At 38.2% G+C, this 17,644-nt stretch overlaps 1 long non-coding RNA gene across 1 annotated transcript in view; it reads right to left on the bottom strand.

Annotated features, from left to right (window-relative positions):
• LOC105498733 (uncharacterized) overlaps nucleotides 1–16,477 on the bottom strand; it is a 31,098-nt gene extending 14,621 nt beyond the window's left edge. Inside the window, exons 1-2 of the long non-coding RNA XR_011612398.1 lie at nucleotides 16,339–16,477; nucleotides 3,777–3,850 (exon numbers count right to left, since the gene is read on the bottom strand). This is a non-coding gene — a long non-coding RNA (uncharacterized lncRNA). The remainder of the gene's footprint in view (nucleotides 1–3,776; nucleotides 3,851–16,338) is intronic.
• Between the last annotated feature and the right edge of the window lie 1,167 nt (nucleotides 16,478–17,644).

Here is a 17,644-nt window from a genome sequence, read left to right as displayed (position 1 = left end):
CCCGGTGCTCCGATTTAAAATCCTTTGTACAACCAAAGATGGTCTCATCAAGAATCGATGACAGTGGATTTGTAATGTATTTTGAAATCAGGAAATGCGATGTCTACAGCATTGTTTTCCTTTCTCAGGATTGTTTTGGGTATTTGAAATCCTTTGTGCTTCCATATGAATTTTAGGATATTTTTCTATTTCTATTAAAAAATGCCATTATGATTTTGGTAGGAATTTCACTGAATTTATAAATTGCTTTGGGTAGTATAAACATTTTAACAATATTAAGTCTTCTAATTCATGAACACAGGATATCTATTTATTTGTGTCTTCTTTAATTTCACTCATGAATCTTTTTTGCAATCTCCAGTGTGCAAGTTGTTCACCTTCTCAGTTAAGTTTATTTCTAAGTACTTTGTTCTTTTGATGATATTGTAAGTGGGATCATTTTCTTAATTTCTTTTTTTGATAGTTCATTTTTTGTATATAGAAACACAACCAATTTTTGTATATTTTATACCCTGCAACATTACTGAATTTGTTTATTAGGTTTTTACAGTGGAATCTTCAGGGTGTTCTACATTTAAGATCATACCATCTCAAATAGATATAATTTCACTCCTTCCTTTATGACTTATATATTCCTTTTATTTATTTTTCTGCTTAATTATTCAGGCTAGGACTTCTAGTACTATGTTGAATAGGATAGACAAATGTGAGCATCATTTCCTTGTTTCTGATGTTGGAGGAAAAGCTTTCAGTTTTGTTTTTTTGTGTGTGTGTGTTTTTTTTTTTTAATTTATTGAGTGTGATGTTAGTTGGGATCTTTTTATGTATGTTCTTTCTCACCTTAAAGTAAATTCTTCTCCTCCTAGTTTGTTGACTTTTTGTCATGAAAATGTATTGAATATTTTTAAATGCTGGGGTTTTGTGTTTTTTTAATCTAATTAGACTATCGTGTTGTTTTTCTCCTTTATGTGATTACTGTGGTCTGTCACGTTAATTTTCACATGTTGAACCACTCTTGCATCCAGGGATAAAGGCTACTTGGTAGTGATGAGTGATGAAAGGCTACTATGGTTTTGAATTTAACTTGCTGGTGTTTTATTGAAGGTTGTTTTTATCTAGCACAGAGGCAGATATATTGACTAATGGAACAGAATAAAAACTCTAGAAATAAATCCATGCATATATAAACCACTGATGTTTTACTATGGTACCAACAATATACAATGGAGGAAGGATAGCCTCTTCAACAAATGATATTGGGAAAACTGGGTGTCCACATGCAAAAGAATGAAATCAAGATATTTATCTCACACCATACACAAAAATCAAGTTAAACTGTGTTAAAGACATAAACATAAGACCTGAAACTGTAGAACTCCTAGAAGAAAACACAGGAAAAAATGCTTCATGAGTTTTGTCTTGTCAGCTTCTTAGATATGACCCCCAAATCACAGGCAACAAAAGCAAAATTAGACAAGTGGAACTATATAAATTTAAAAGGCTTCTGCATATCAAAGGAAACAACTAACAGTAAAAAGACAACCTACAGAATGTGAGGGAGAAAATATTTGGAAACCGCATATATAAGATATGGAGTTAATATCCAAAATATATAAGGAGCTGCTAAAGTTCAATAGTGAAAATAATCAATGCAATTAAAAATAGGTAAAGGATTTGAAAAGACACTTCTCAAAACAGACATACAAATTGCCAATAAGTACGTGAGAAGGTTCTCGACATCACTAGTCATCAGGGAGATGGAAATCAAAACCACTATGAGCTATCATCTCACACCTGTTAGGAAGCTATTATGAATAAAAGTAAAAACAAATGTGAATAAGAATGTGGAGAAATTGGAACACTTGTACTTTGTTGGTGTGGATATAAAAGGTTGCAGCCACTATAGAAAGCAGCATGGAGATGCCACAAAAATTAAAAATAGAAGTACTGTATGATCCAACAATTCCACTTCTGGGTATTTATCTGAAAGAATTGACATCAGGATCTTGAAAAGATATTTACACTCCCATGTTCTCTGCAGCATTATATAGAATAACCAAAATGTGGAAACAACCTAAATGTCCACCAGTGGATAAAGGGATAAAGAAAATAAAGTGTGTGTGTGTATATATGTGTATATGTGTGTGTGTGTGTGTGTGTGTGTATATATATATATGAATATTTAGCTTTTAGAAAGAAGAAAATTCTTTCATATGTGATCACTCTTATGAGTTTTGCTTCCAGCAGCAACTCTGCTAGGTCCTCACAATGAATTTCAGAAAAGCATTTCATTGTGCCTCTGGCCCAGGAGGGGAAAGGAAACAACTTTCAAATACGTCAAAGTATTCCATTCTTCTTAACCAGGTCTGCCTTCAGGAGAAACTGTAACCAGAGCATAATCTATTGAGATTTTAACAGAGCCTAACCGATTTGGGAGAGGAGGAATGGCCAACTCGAACCCACTCTAGCTGTCTTGTTCCATGTGGATTTTTCTTTTTGGAATTTCCACTGTATGTATGTTTTGCCTTTTGTAGTTGTCTCACGATTCTTGTATATCCTATTTTATTTTACTTTTGCAGTTATCTCACCCATCTATCAGAAATGTACAAATCAAGCAGGCAGAAAATTGGTAAGGATCTAGTTGAACTCAACACTATTAAGTAACTTGATATAATGGACATCTGTAGACTATTTCATTCAGCAACAGAAGAATGCACATTCTTCTCAAGCTCCTGTGGAACATTCACCAAGAGAGACCATATTCTGAGTGACATAAAAATCTTAACCAATTTAAAAGAATAGAAATCATATAATGTCTGCTCTCAGACCGCAATGGATTTAAACTAGAAAATGATAACACAAAAACAGCTGGAAAGTTCCAAAATATTTAGAAATTAGATAGCACACTTCTAAGTAATACAAAAGTCAAACAAGAAATCTCAAGAAAAAAATTTAAAAATATTTTGAACTAACAGAAAATGAAAAACATAACTTATCAAAATGTGTGACATGTGGTGATGAGAGAGAAATTTATACCACTTAAAGCATATATTAGAAAAGAAGAATGCTCTAAATAATCTAAGCTTCCACCTTAGGAAAATAAAAAAAGACCAAATAAATCCAAAGTAAGTAGAAGAAAATAATAAAAACCAGAGCGAAAATTTATAAAATTGAAACCAGGAAATCAAGAGAGTCAACAAAATCAAAAGCTAATTATTTGAAAAATCATGAAAATCAATATTCTAGTCAATCTAACTATGAGAAAAAGAAAGGACACAAATTACTAACATCAAAAATAAAGTCACATCACTTCTGATCTCATGAACATTAAAAGGATAATAAAGACATTCTATGAACAACTCTATGCCAACTAATTCGATAACCTCGATGAAATAGGCCAATTCCTTGCAAGGCACAATCTGCCATAATTCACACATGAAGACATAGACAATCCAAATAGGCCCATATTAAAGAAATTGACTCAATATTTCATAATCTTACAGAACATAAAGCTCCAGACCCATCTGGATTCACTGGTGAATTTTACCAAACACTTAAGGAAGAAATTATATTAATTCTGCACAATCTTTTTCAGAAGGTAGAAGCAAAGGGAATACTTTCTAACTCATGAGACCAGAATTACCGTAATACCAAAATCAAAGACATTATAAGAAAAAAAATCTATAGACCAACATCTCTCGTGTATATAGATGCAAGGAATTATCAACCAAGTATCAGCAAATTAAGTCAAACAATGTATAAAAAGAATTATATACCATGATCAATCCCAGGTAGGCAAAGCTGCTTCAACATTTGGACATCAATTAATGTAATCTGTTACATCAACAGGCTAGAGAAGAAAAAAAGTCACATGACTGTATCAATAGATGCAGAAAAAGCATTTGGCAAAATCCAACACCTATTCTCTACCTTCTTACTGGCCATACCCACTCAACACACATACTGCTACATTGGTATTGCTTGGCAGCCTATGTTAAGCTTGTGATAGGAGCAGGGAATTTCTCTATTCTTCTGGTCGAGATTCAGTTGGAGAGTCTTTGTGTCTAAGCATGGGAAATGGCATCTCTTTATTATTCCTTCCTATTCCTCCAGTAACAGGCAAACTCCATTATGTATCATTAACAGGTCTTGGGCAGGAAAGATTTTTTTGCCCCTCCATCAACAGTAGCAAATGCTGCTATATATCATTCAAACTTCTTGTCCCTAGAGGAGCTTCTGTTTCTACCCTTCTGCCAGAAGCTGTGACTCTTTGCTTTGGGTTGGCAGGCAAAAAGGAGTGTTTTCTACCCTTTTCCTACCCTTCCTCCAATAGTTTTGTTTGTGCCCTTTTCCAGCAGTCCTACGAGTGGGAGATTTGCTGCCCCCTTCTCAATGGCTTAGGATTTTGCTTCTCATAAAAGTAGGGTCTGGTGGATTAATAGTGTATGTTTGTCCCTCAGTGGTAGCAAAAAACCTCTTTCATATGTGTGCCACCAAAGAGGGCTCACTCTGTTCTCCTGCCTTGGACCCATCTTTTATGAGTCCCATGAAGATTTTGTGAGTGAGTGAGAACTACCTTCACATGTGTAGCTCTCAGTTCTTCTATGTGCTAGCTCACAGTCAGCCTCTTCTATTGCATTATGATTTTAGCTATTACCCACTTATTTGGCAGTCATCTCTCCCCCCAATGTTCTTTCAAAGATTAAATAGCCCAGTAGTCTCATATCTCTTTGAAGGTGATTGTTATTCCTTGGAATTAAGTCTGCTTGAATCTCTTGTAATCTCAAGTTTCTGATGAATTCAAGAATGGTGTGCTTTTCTAAATTATCCACCCTTTCCTTGTTAAGATAGGAGGGATGTTCTTTTGTAGCTTTCTATACCTTAAGCAGGATTGAAATTGGCAATGGTCTTTTAAAAGGCATTTAACAAACAGCGACCCAAAGCAGTGGACTCAAAACACAGAATACACATCGTTTATTTTTCAAGCAGAATACAAATCTGAAAGCATTCATTTTATCTTGTCACTTTTTTGCTTACAACCTCTACAATGATTTCTTATCACTCTTAAAACATAAACTTCGTACCACAACCCATAATTCCCTTCATCATCTGGCTGCTGTCTATATCACCACTCAACTCATCCTGATCTCCTTCTAGCTCACTCTGATGAAGCCTTATGGCATAGGTAGCTCTTATTTAAACACACTAGACTACCTCATGTCTCTGAGCTTTCTATCTCTAGCTGAAATACGCTTTCTTCTAATTTTTCTATGGTTGGTTTCTTCTTTTAGTTCATATCTGAAATGTCTACGTTCCCTCAGTTATTCCATGATCTCAAACCCCATTTTTTTCATGTGACGATTCTCTCTACAATCATATATTTATTTTTTGCTTATTTCTCAAAAAATAAAATAAGCCTCATCAAAGAAGGGAAATTTCCTCTACTAGTCAATTCAATATTTCTAGCACCTAGACCATTAATGGACATATATTAGAAACTCATTACCACAGCCCCTTTACCCCATCTGTAGGGCGTATGTTCTAAGACACTCAGTGAATGACTGTAATTGCGGATAGTACTGAACCCTATATATGCTGTGTTTTTTTTTTTCTTATACATGCATACCTATGAGATTGCTGCAGTTAAAACTAGGCACCGTAAGAGACTATTAACGATAATAAAATTAAAAATTTATAATAAACCATAATAAAATTTATATGAATGTGGTCTCTCTCTAAATATCTTATTGTACTATCCTCACCCTTCTTGTGATGATGTGGAATATAAAATACTTACATGATGAGATAAAATGAGGTAAATTACATAGAGAGGCATTGTGATATAGCATTTAAAGCTTATTTCTGGAATTATTTATTTCTGGAATTATTTATTTCTGGAATTTTTCATTTACTATCTTCAGACCACAATTAACTGTGAGTAATTGAAAACACAGAAAGTAAAACTGAGGATAAGTGGGAACTACTGTAATGACTTACTGAAAGCAGGTTGGGTGAATTAACACCTGTGCATTATGTTAATATATACAATTTTTAAAAATTCATAATGCTGTGCATGTGTATTTGGTATCTCTAGATTATTGAACAATGACTTGGCATTAGTAAAAATTTACTAGATATTTAGTGAAAAAACTACGGAAGTATAGATCTCAGATCAATATGATATGGATTCAATAGTTTCATGGGGAAAATTGTTTAAAAAAAAAAAGTCTATTACAAATGCTGACATAGTCTGGATGTGTGTTCCTGCCCAAATCTCATACTGAAGTGTAATCCCCAATGTTAGAGGTGGGGCTTGCAGGACGTGATTGGATTATGGGGAAATTTCTCATGAATGGTTTAGCACCATCCCCCATGGTACTGTTCTCATGATAGTGAATGAGTTCTCATGAGTTCCGGTCATTTAAAAGTTTGTGGTACCTCCCTGTTCGATCTCTTGCTCCTGCTTTTGCCATATGAAGTATACCTGCTCCAGCTTTGCCTTCAGCCTTAAGTAAAAGCTCCCTGGGGCCTCCCCAGAAGCAGATGCTGCCATGTTTCCTGTACAGCCTGAAGAGCCATAAGTCAATTAAACCTCTTTTTCCTGTAAATTACCCACTCTTGGGTATTTCTATAGTAGCAATGCAAGTATGGACTAATACAGAAAATTGGTACTGGGAGTGAAGCATTGCTATAAAAATACTTGAAGATGTGAAGTAGCTTTGGGATTGGGTAACAAGCAGAGGTTGGAAGAGTGGAGAGCTCAGAAGAAGACAGATAATGGAAAGTTTGGAACTTTTTTTAGAGACTGGTTAAATGGTTGTGAGCAAAATGCTGACAGTGATATGGACGATAAAGTCCAGGCTGAGGAGGGCTCAGATAGAAATGAGGAGCTCACTGGGAACTGGAGCAAAGGTTATTTGTTATGCTTTAGCAAAGAACTTGGCTGCATTTTGCCTCTGCCCTAGGGATCTGTCAAACTTTGAACTTGAGATTGATGATCTAGGATGTCTGGTGGAAGAAATTTCTAAGCAGCAAAGCGTTTAAGATGTGATTTGGCTTGTTCTTTTCTTCTTTTTTCTTTTCTTTTTTTTTTTTTTTTTTTGAGATGGAGTTTTGCTCTTGTCACCCATGTTGGAGTGCCATGCTGCAATCTTGGTTCACTGCTGCAACTTCCACTTCCTGGTTTCAAGCAATTCTCCTGCCTACTGAGTAGCTAGGATTATAGGCACCTGCCACCGTGCCCAACTAATTTGTGTATTTTTAGTAGAGATGGAGTTCTACCACGTTGGTCAGACTGGTCTCAAACTCCTGACCTCAGGTGATCCATTGGTCTGGGCTTCCCAAAGTACTGGGATTACAGGTGTAAGTCACTGTGCCTGGCTGTGACTTGACTGCTTCTAACAATCTATGTTCATATGTGGGAGCAAATAAATGACTTAAAGTGGCAACTTACATTTAGAAGGGAAACAGAGCATAAAAATTTAAAAGATTTGCAGCCTGGCCATGTGGCAGAGGGGAAAAAAAAAAAACAAAACAGTTTTTTCTGGAGAGGAATTCAAGTGGGCTATGGAGTCACCACTTGCTAGAAAAATTTGCATAACTAAAAGCCAAGTGCTAATAGCCAAGATAATGGGACAGAGGCCTCAAAGGAATTTCAGAGACCTAGAGACCTTCATGTCAGCCCTTCCCATCACAGACTCAGAGGTCTAGGTTTCCTGGGCCAGGCCCGGGATCCCCATTGCCCTGTTAGCCTCAAGACACTGTTTCCTACATCCTGGCAGCTCCAACTCTGGCTCAAAGGGACCCACATATTGCTCAATCCACTGCTTCAGAGGGTGCTAGCCATAAGCATTGGCAGCTTCCACGTAGTGTTAAGCCTGTGAGTACACGGAGTGCAAGAGTTGAGGCTTGGGAGCCTCTTCCTAGATTCCAGATGCTGTATGGAAAAGCCTAGATGTCCAGGCAGAAGCCTGCTTCAGGAGCTGAGCCTCATGGAGAACCTCTACTAGGGCAACGCAGAGGGGAAATGTGGGATTGGAGCCCCTGCACAGAGTATCCACATGTGCACTGCCTAGTGGAGCTGGGAGAAGAGGGCCATTGTTCTCTAAACCCCAGAATGGTAGATTCACCGACGGCTTGATCCTGTGCCTAAATAAGCTGCAGGCACTCAATGCCAGCCCATTGGCACAGCTGTGGGGACTGAACCCTGCAAAGCCACAGGGGCAGAGCTGCCCAAGGCCTTGGGGGCCTACCCCTCACAACAGTGTGCCCTAGGTGTGGGACATGGAGTCAAAGGAAATTATTTTAAGGTTTAATGACTGCCCTGCTGGGTTTCAGACTGCACAGGGCTTGTAGTCCCTTTCTTTTGGCTACTTTCTCCCTTTTGGAACAGGAATGTTTACCCAATGCTTATACTCCTACTGTATCTTGAAAATAACAAATTTGTTTTTTATTTTACAGGCTCATAGGTGGAAGGGACTAGCCTTGTCTCAGAAGAGACTTTGCACATAAAATGAGTTAAGACCAGAGATTATTTAGAAGGCATGATTGTACTTTGAAATGCAGGAAGGACATGAGATTTGAGAGATACCAGGGGAGGAATGATAGAGTTTGGATGTGCATTCCCACCCAAATCTCATAGTAAAATGTAATCCCCAAAGTTGGAGGTGGGGTCTAGTAGAAGATGGTTGCATCATGGAGATGGTTTCTTATGAATAGTTTAGCACCTTCCCCCACGGCACTGTCCTCGAGATCGTGAGTTCTCATGAGATCTGGTCATTTAAAAGTATGTGGCACCTTCCGGCTCACTCTCCTGCTCCTGCTCTGGCTATGTAAGATGCCTGCTCCTGCTTTGCCTTAATGAGGCCTTCCTAGAAGCAGATGCCCCATGCTTCCTGTACAGCCTGCAGAACCAGGAGCCACTTAAACCTCTTTTGTTATAAATTACCCAGTCACAGGTATTTCTTTATGGCAATGAAAGAATAGACAAATATAAATACCTTTAGTGATATACTTGTCCGTCTTCATTTAGTAGCACTCTTTCATGGGACTATTCTTATTCTAGCCAAAATGAAATGTTAGCTATTTTTATTCACGTTGTAAGTGATTGAAACAGCATAAATGATTCCATCTTAGGGGAAGTTATGCTTACAAAAGAATAACAGCTTCAAATAAAGACTATAAAGAATTCACTTCTAACAGATGGATTTTCAGGTTCCATCCAATGTCAAGAATAGGGTGATTTGTAAGAGACAGTTCTCAGATTCTCAGAAATTTCCCAAAGGGTTTGACACACAAATGGCATTCATGTTCAATCTTCCTCCTCTAGGAGCCCCACAATTGAAGTCTCAGACACCTCCAAATTAGTACAACTTTTACACCAACATGTCAAGATCTAAATTTTGTTAGAGTATCTTAGGTTTCAACTTTCAATGTAAGGGTGAAGAAAGCCTTTTCTTTTCTCTTCTTTTCTTCATTTTTCCCTCCCTTTCTCCCTCCTTCCTTTCCTCTTCCTTCCTTCCTTTCTTAAACTCCTTGGAAAATTTCCTACACACATTATAAATGTAATTTTCTTCCCTTTCCCCTTTCTATTTATAAAGGAAGCTGACCCAGAGAGCCTTCAGCTACATTTCGTAAAGGACCAAACCACTGGATTTTACAGCTATAGTCAGTGTAGTAACAATTCAGTGTCACAAATGACGTCATACTACTTGGTAAGGATCTTCAAAGCAATGTTTTTTGAGAGACAGGGTCTTGCTCTGACTCCCAGGTGACCATGACTCACTGCAGCCTCAAACTCCTGGGATCAAGCTATACTCTTACCTCAGTTTCCCATGTAGCTGAGACTACAAGTGAGTGCTACCATGCCCAGCTAATTATTAAAATTATTTTTAGTAGAGATGAAGTCTTGCTATCTTTCCTAGGCTGGTCTGAAACTCTTGAACTCAATCAATCCTCCCATCTCTGCCTCCCAAAGTGCTGCAATTATAGAAGTGAGTGACTATGCCTGGCCAAATGTTTTTGCTCTTTCCCCAGGTGAAATTTGTAGGTCAGTTATTTAAATATAAAATATATCAATATATTTAAATACAAAATATATCAATACAGAGAAAACATGAGAGAGTGAGAATGGATAACAATTGAGTTACATTGTGTCCCGTTTGCAAATGAATAAAATGGTGATGAATATACATGCAAATCTATCATGAACTTTCTAAGTCAATGTGAGTAATTACTTCAATAGTCCTTTTAGGAATTGCTATTATATACTTTCCCATATTTTTTGCAAGTTATGATTTTTTTTATTAAGTTCTAGGGTACATGTGCACAACGTGCAGGTTTGTTACATATGTATACATGTGCCATGTTGGTGTGCTGCACCCATTAACTCGTCATTTACATTAGCTATATCTCCTAATGCTATCCCTCCCGCCTCCCCCCTCCACACAATAGGCCTCAGGGTGTGATGTTCCCCTTCCTGTGTCCAAGTGATTTCATTGTTCAGTTCCCACCTATGAGTGAGAACATGCGATGTTTGGTTTTCTGTTCTTGCGATAGTTTGCTGAGAATGATGGTTTCCAGCTGCATCCATGTCCTTACAAAGGACACGAACTCATCCTTTTTTATGGCTGCATAGTATTCCATGGTGTATATGTGCCACATTTTCTTAATCCACTCTGTCACTGATAGACATTTGGGTTGACTCCAAGTCTTTGCTATTGTGAATAGTGCTGCAATAACGTATGTGTGCATGTGTCTTTATAGCAGCATGATTTATAATCCTTTGGGTATATACCCAGTAATGGCATGGTTGGGTCAAATGGTATTTCTAGTTCTAGATCCATGAAGAATTGCCACACTGTTTTCCATAATGGATGAACTACTTTACAGTCCCACCAACAATGTAAAAATGTTCCTATTTCTCCACAACCTCTCCAGAACCTGTTGTTTCCTGACTTTTTAATGATAGTGATTCTAACTGGTGTGAGATGGTATCTCATTGTGGTTTTGATTTGCATTTGTCTGATGGTGAGTGATGATGAGCATTTTTTCATGTGTCTGTTGGCTGTATGAATGTCTTCTTTTGAGAAATGTCTGTTCATATCCTTTGCCCAATTTTTGATGGGTTTTTTGTTTGTTTGTTTGTTTTCTTGTAAATTTGTTTGAGTTCTTTATAGGTTCTAGATATTAGCCCTTTGTCAGATGAGTAGATTGCAAAAATGTTCTCCCATTCTGTAGGTTGCCTGTTCACTCTGATGGTAGTTTCTTTTGCTGTGCAGAAGCTCTTTAGTTTAATTAGATCCCATTTGTCAATTTTGGCTTTTGTTGCCGTTGCTTTTGGTTTTCTAGACATGAAGTCCTTGCCCATGCCTATGTCCTGAATGGTATTACCTAGGTTTTCTTCTAGGGTTTTTATGGTTTTAGGTCCAACATTTAAGTCTCTAATCCATCTTGAATTAACTTTTGTATAAGGAGTAAGGAAAGGATCCAGTTTCAGCTTTCTACTTATGGCTAGCCAATTTTCCCAGCACCATTTATTAAATAGGGAATCCTTTCCCCATTTCTTGTTTTTGTCCAGTTTGTTAAAGATCAGATGGCTGTAGATGTGTGGTATTATTTCTGAGGGCTCTGTTCTGTTCCATTGGTCTATATCTCTGTTTTGGTGCCAGTACCATGCTGTTTTGGTTACTGTAGCCTTGCAGTATAGTTTGAAGTCAGGTAGCATGATGCCTCCAGCTTTGTTCTTTTGGCTTAGGATTGTGTTGGCAATGTGGGGTCTTTTTTGGTTCCATATGAACTTTAAAGCAGTTTTTTCCAATTCTGTGAAGAAAGTCATTGGTAGCTTAATGGGGATGGCATTGAATCTATAAATTACCTGGGGGCAGTATGGCCATTTTCAAAATATTGATTATTCCTATCCATGAGCATGGTATGTTCTTCCATTTGTTTGTGTTCTCTTTTATTTCATTGAGCAGTGGTTTGTAGCTCTCCTTGAAGAGGTCCTTTACATCTGTTGTAAGTTGGATTCCTAGGTATTTTCTTCTCTTTGAAGCCATTGTGAGTGGGAGTTCATTCATGATTTGGCTCTCTGTCTGTTACTGGTGTATAAGAATGCTTGTGATTTTTGCACATTGATTTTGTATCCTGAGCCTTTCTGAAGTTGCTTATCAGCTTAAGGAGATTCTGGGTTGAGACAATGGGGTTTTCTAAATATACAATCATGTCATCTGCAAACAGGGACAATTTGACTTCTTCTTTTCCTAACTGAATACCCTTGACTTCTTTCTCTTGCCTGATTGCCCTAGCCAAAACTTCCAACACTATGTTGAATAGGAGTGGTGAGAGAGGGCATCTCTGTCTTGTGCCAGTTTTCAAAGGGAATGCTTCCAGTTTTTGCCCATTCAGTATGATATTGGCTGTGGGTTTGTCATAAATAGCTCTTATTATTTAGAGATACATTCCAGCAATACCAAATTTATTGAGAGTTTTTAGCATGAAGGGCTGTTGAATTTTGTCAAAGGCCTTTTCTGCGTCTATTGAGATAATCATGTGGTTTTTGTCTTTGGTTCTGATTATATGCTCGATTACATTTATTGATTTATGTATGTTGAACCAGCCTTCCATCTCAGGGATGAAGCCCACTTGATCATGGTGGGTAAGCTTTTTGATGTGCTGCTGGATTCGGTTCGCCAGTATTTTATTGAGGATACTTGCATCAGTATTCATCAGGGATATTGGTCTAAAATTCTCTTTTTTTGTTGTGTCTCTGCCAGGCTTTGGTATCAGGATGATGTTGGCCTCATAAAATGAATCAGGGAGGATTCACTCTTTTTCTTTTGATTGGAATAGTTTCAGAAGGAATGGTACCAGCTCCTCCTTGTACCTCTGGTAGAATTCGGCTGTGAATCCATCTGGTCCTGGACTTTTTTTGGTTGGTAGGCTATTGCCTCAGTTTCAGAGCCTGCTATTGGTCTATTCAGGGATTCAACTTCTTCCTGGTTTAGTCTTGGAAGAGTGTAAGTGTCCAGGAAATTATCCATTTCTTCTAGGTTTTCTAGTTTATTTGCACAGAGGTGTTTATAGTATTCTCTGATGGTAGTTTGTATTTCTGTGGGGTTGGTGGTGATATTCCCTTTATCATTTTTTATTGCATCTATTTGATTCTTCTCTCTTTTCTTCTTTATTAGTCTTGCTAGCAGTCTATCAATTTTGTTGATCTTTTCAAAAAACCAGCTCCTGGATTCATTGATTTTTTGGAGGGCTTTTTTGTGTCTATCTCCTTCAGTTCTGCTCTGATCTTAGTTATTTCTTGCCTTCTGCTAGCTTCTGAATGTGTTTGCTCTTGCTTCTCTAGTTTTTCTAATTGTGATGTTAGGGTGTCAATTTTAGATCTTTCCAGCTTTCTCTTGTGGGCATTTTGTGCTGTAAATTTCCCTCTAGACACTGCTTTAAATGTGTCCCAGAGATTCTGGTATGTTGTATCTGTGTTCTCATTGGTTTCAAAGAACATCTTTATTTCTGCCTTCATTTTGTTATGTACCCTGCAGTCATTCAGGAGCAGGTTGTTCAGTTTTCGTGTAGTTGAGCAGTTTTGATTGAGTTTCTTAGTCCTGAGTTCCTGTTTGATTGCACTGTGGTCTGAGAGACAGTTTGTTATAATTTCTGTTCTTTTACATTTGCTGAGGAGTGCTTTACTTCCAACTATGTGGTCAATTTTGGAATAAGTGTGATGTGGTGCTGAGAAGAATGTATATCCTGTTGATTTGGGGTGGAGAGTTCTGTAGATGTCTATTAGATCTACTTGGTGCAGAGTTGAGTTCAATTCCTGGATATCCTTGTTAACTTTCTGTCTCATTGATCTGTCTAATGTTGACAGTGGGGTATTAAAGTTTCCTGTTATTATTGTATGGGAGTCTAGGTCTCTTCGTAAGTCTCTGAGGACTTGCTTTATGAATCTGGGTACTCCTATATTGGGTGCATATATATTTAGGATAGTTAGCTCTTCCTGATGAATTGATCCCTTTACCATTATGTAATGGCCTTCTGTGTCTCTTTTGATCTTTGATGGTTTAAAGTCTGTTTTATCAGAGACTAGAATTGCAACCCCTGCTTTTTTTTTTGGTTTTCCATTTGCTTGGCAGATCTTCCTCCATCCCTTTATTTTGAGCCTATGTGTGTCTTTGCATGTGAGATGGGTCTCCTGAATACAGACAACTGATGGGTCTTGACTCTTTATCCAATTTGCTAGTCTGTGTCTTTTAATTGGACCATTTAGTCTATTTACATTTAAGGTTAATATTGTTATGTGTGAACTTGATCCTGTCATTATGATATTAGCTGGTTATTTTGCTCGTTAGTTGATGCAGTTTCTTCCTAGCCTCAATGGTCTTTACATTTTGGCATGTTTTTGCAGTGGCTGGTACCTGTTGGTCCTTTCTATGTTTAGTGCTTCTTTCAGGATCTCTTGTAGGGCAGGCTTGGTGGTGACAAAATCTCTAAGCATTTGCTTGTCTCTAAAGGATTTTATTTCTCCTTCACTTATGAAACTTAGTTTGGCTGGATATGAAATTCTGGGTTTAAAATTCTTTTCTTTAAGAATGTTGAATATTGTACCCCACTCTCTTCTGGCTTGGAGAGTTTCTTCCGAGAGATCTGCTGTTAGTCTGATGGGCTTCCCTTTGTGGGTAACCTGACCTTTCTCTCTGGCTGCCCTTAACAGTTTTTCCTTCATTTCAACTTTGGTGAATCTGACAATTATATGTCTTAGAGTTGCTCTTTTTGATGAGTATCTTTGTGGTGTTCTCTGTATCTCCTGAATTTTAATGTTGGCCTGCCTTACTAGGTTGGGGAAGTTCTCCTGGATGATATCCTGCAGAGTGTTTGTTTTCCAACGTGGTTCCATTTTCCCCATCACTTTCAGGCACACCAATCAGATGTAGATTTGGTCTTTTCACATAATCTCATATTTCTTGGAGGCTTTGTTCATTTCTTTTTACTCTTTTTTTCTCTACACTTCTGTTCTCACTTCATTTCATTCATTTGATCTTCAATCACTGATACTCTTTCTTCCAGTTGATCAAATTGGTTACTGAAGCTTGTGCATTTGTCACGTAGTTCTCATGTCATGGTTTTCATCTCTATCAGTTCCTTTATGGTCTTCTTTACATTGATCATTCTAGTTATCCATTCATCCATTCTTTTTTCAAGGTTTTTAGTTTCTTTGCACTGGTTACATAGTTCCTCCTTTAGCTCTGAGAAGTTTGATCAACTGAAGACTTCTTCTCTCAACTTGTCAAAGTCATTCTCCGTCCAGCTTTGTTCCGTTGCTGGCGATGAGTTGCGTTCCTTTGGAGGGGGAGATGTGCTCTGATTTTTTGAATTTCCAGCTTTTCTGCACTGCTTTTTCCCAACTTTGTGGTTTTATCTGCGTTTGGTCTTTGATGATGATGACGTACTGATGGGGTTTTGGTATGGTGTCCTTTCTGTTTTTTAGTTTTCCTTCTAACAGTCAGGACCCTCAGCTGCAGGTCTGTTGGAGTTTGCTTGAGGTCCACTGCAGACTCTGTTTGCCTGGGTATCAGCAGCGGAGGCTGCAGAAGATAGAATATTGCTGAACAGCAAGTGTTGCTATCTGATTCTTGCTCTGGAAGCTTCGTCTCAGAGGCGTACCCAACCATGTGAGGTGGTGTTCTGCACCTAGTGTGGGATGTCTCCCAGTTAGGCTACTCAGGGGTCAGGGACCCACTTGAGCAGGCAGTCTGTCCGATCTCAGATCTCAGCCTCTGTGCTGGGAGAACCACTGCTGTCTTCAAAGCTGTCAGACAGGGACATTTACATCTGCAGAGGTTTCTGCTGCTTGTTGTTTAGCTATGCCCCGTCCCCAGAGTTGGAGTCTACAGTGGCAGTCTGGCCTCCTTGAACTGTGGTGGGCTTCACCCAATTTGAGCTTCTGGGCAGCTTTGTTTGCCTACTTAAGCCTCAGCAATGGCAGGCGCCCCTCCCCCAGCCTCGCTGCCCCCTTGCAGTTAGATCTCAGACTGCTGTGCTAGCAATGAGGGAGGCTGCGTGGGCGTGGGACCCTCTGGGCCAGGTGTGGGATATAATCTCCTAGTGTGCCATTTGCTAAGACCCTTGGTAAAGCACAATATTAGTGTGGGAGTTATCCGAGTTTCCAGGTGTTGTGTGTTCAGTTTCCCTTGGCTAGGAAAAGGAATTCCCTTCCCTCTTGTGCTTCTCACGTGAGGTGATGCCTTGCTCTGCTTCCCCTCTCACTGGTTGGGCTGCACCCACTGACCAGCACTGACTGTTGGACATGCCCCAGTGAGATGAACCCGGTACCTCAGTTGAAAATGCAGAAATCACCCATCTTCTGTGTCACTCATGCTGGGAGCTGGAGGCTAGAGTTGTTCCTATTCGGCCATCTTGGGCACCCCCTCCAAGTTATGATTTTCTGGTGTTCTTTTTACCAACAGTTCTCCATCCTAATTATAACGATAGTTTAAACAAGCACATGAGATGGGTAAAAATGAATTTCATAAAATTATTAAGTTGCTTACTTTACCATCTGAGGGAGGGCATTTCAGTAAAGGTTTTTCAGAACTAAAACAAGTTATTGTTCTTAAGCAATAAAATATATGCATCTTTTTCATATTTGCCATTTTCTTAATTTTTTTCATATAACTTGTTTTGCATTAAGTCTTCAGTGTATATTTATTAAGAATTATTTAAGCAACTGGAGCATTGTTAAATTTCCCTGATTTAAAATATAAAAATATTTGTTCATATAACAAAACCTCAGATATTTGGCACCTAAACAATGGCATCTTTAAACAAATGGAATTCTAGAGAATGCAAAATTTGCAGGCAGAAGTTTGGAAGAGCTGTTGAGAAAAGTCAAAGAAATGCCATGATTGGTCAGGTCACTGTAAGATCAAAGTGTGCTGAGATTGGCTGGAAAGACAAGCATGCAACTAAACCCACTCTGGCATATGAGGTCACAGTACAAATGAGTGTTGAACCTGCACCAAAGAGAAGAAGGAAAGCAATGATGAGCAGGAAAGAGGAGACAAGAGCAGGAGGAAGGAGAAATATCAGCGATAAAGGAAGGGAAGAAGAGTAAAAATATGATTGGTATAAGCCATACCAGTTTGAGAAAACAGAAAATAAAACATTAATGAAGGAAAGCAGACAGACAATGGTGTGGAAAAAGAGGAAATAAAGATATGGAAGATCAAGACCAAGCAAAAAAGGAATTTTATCCAGGACATCCTACTATGGTATAATGCCTGACTATTAAGGAGTAACTCCATTTAGTTACTACAACTCTAGCAAATAGAGGCACTATTTTGAAAAGAAGAAAACTAACATTCATTTAGTGTCTAATCAATTGCAAAGCATTTTGTCCCATGAATTACTCCATTGTTCCTTAATGGGAGTTCTGTTAGTCACTGTCATCATGACTGTGTTTACAGATTAGAAAACGAAGCCACAGACAAACTTTAAGTAACTGGCCCAAGATGACAGCCTTGTAAAATGAGAAATTAGATTAATATGTAGCTGTTCCCAAGAATCATGGTTCAATTGTGCCATTTTGCTCCTATCTTATGTTTATATTATATCAAAGATGACATTAATATAGTCAAAG

This window comes from Macaca nemestrina, chromosome 14 (assembly GCF_043159975.1).
Source record: "Macaca nemestrina isolate mMacNem1 chromosome 14, mMacNem.hap1, whole genome shotgun sequence".
Lineage (NCBI taxonomy): Eukaryota > Metazoa > Chordata > Mammalia > Primates > Cercopithecidae > Macaca > Macaca nemestrina.
This window is presented reverse-complemented; position numbering and strand designations above follow the sequence as displayed.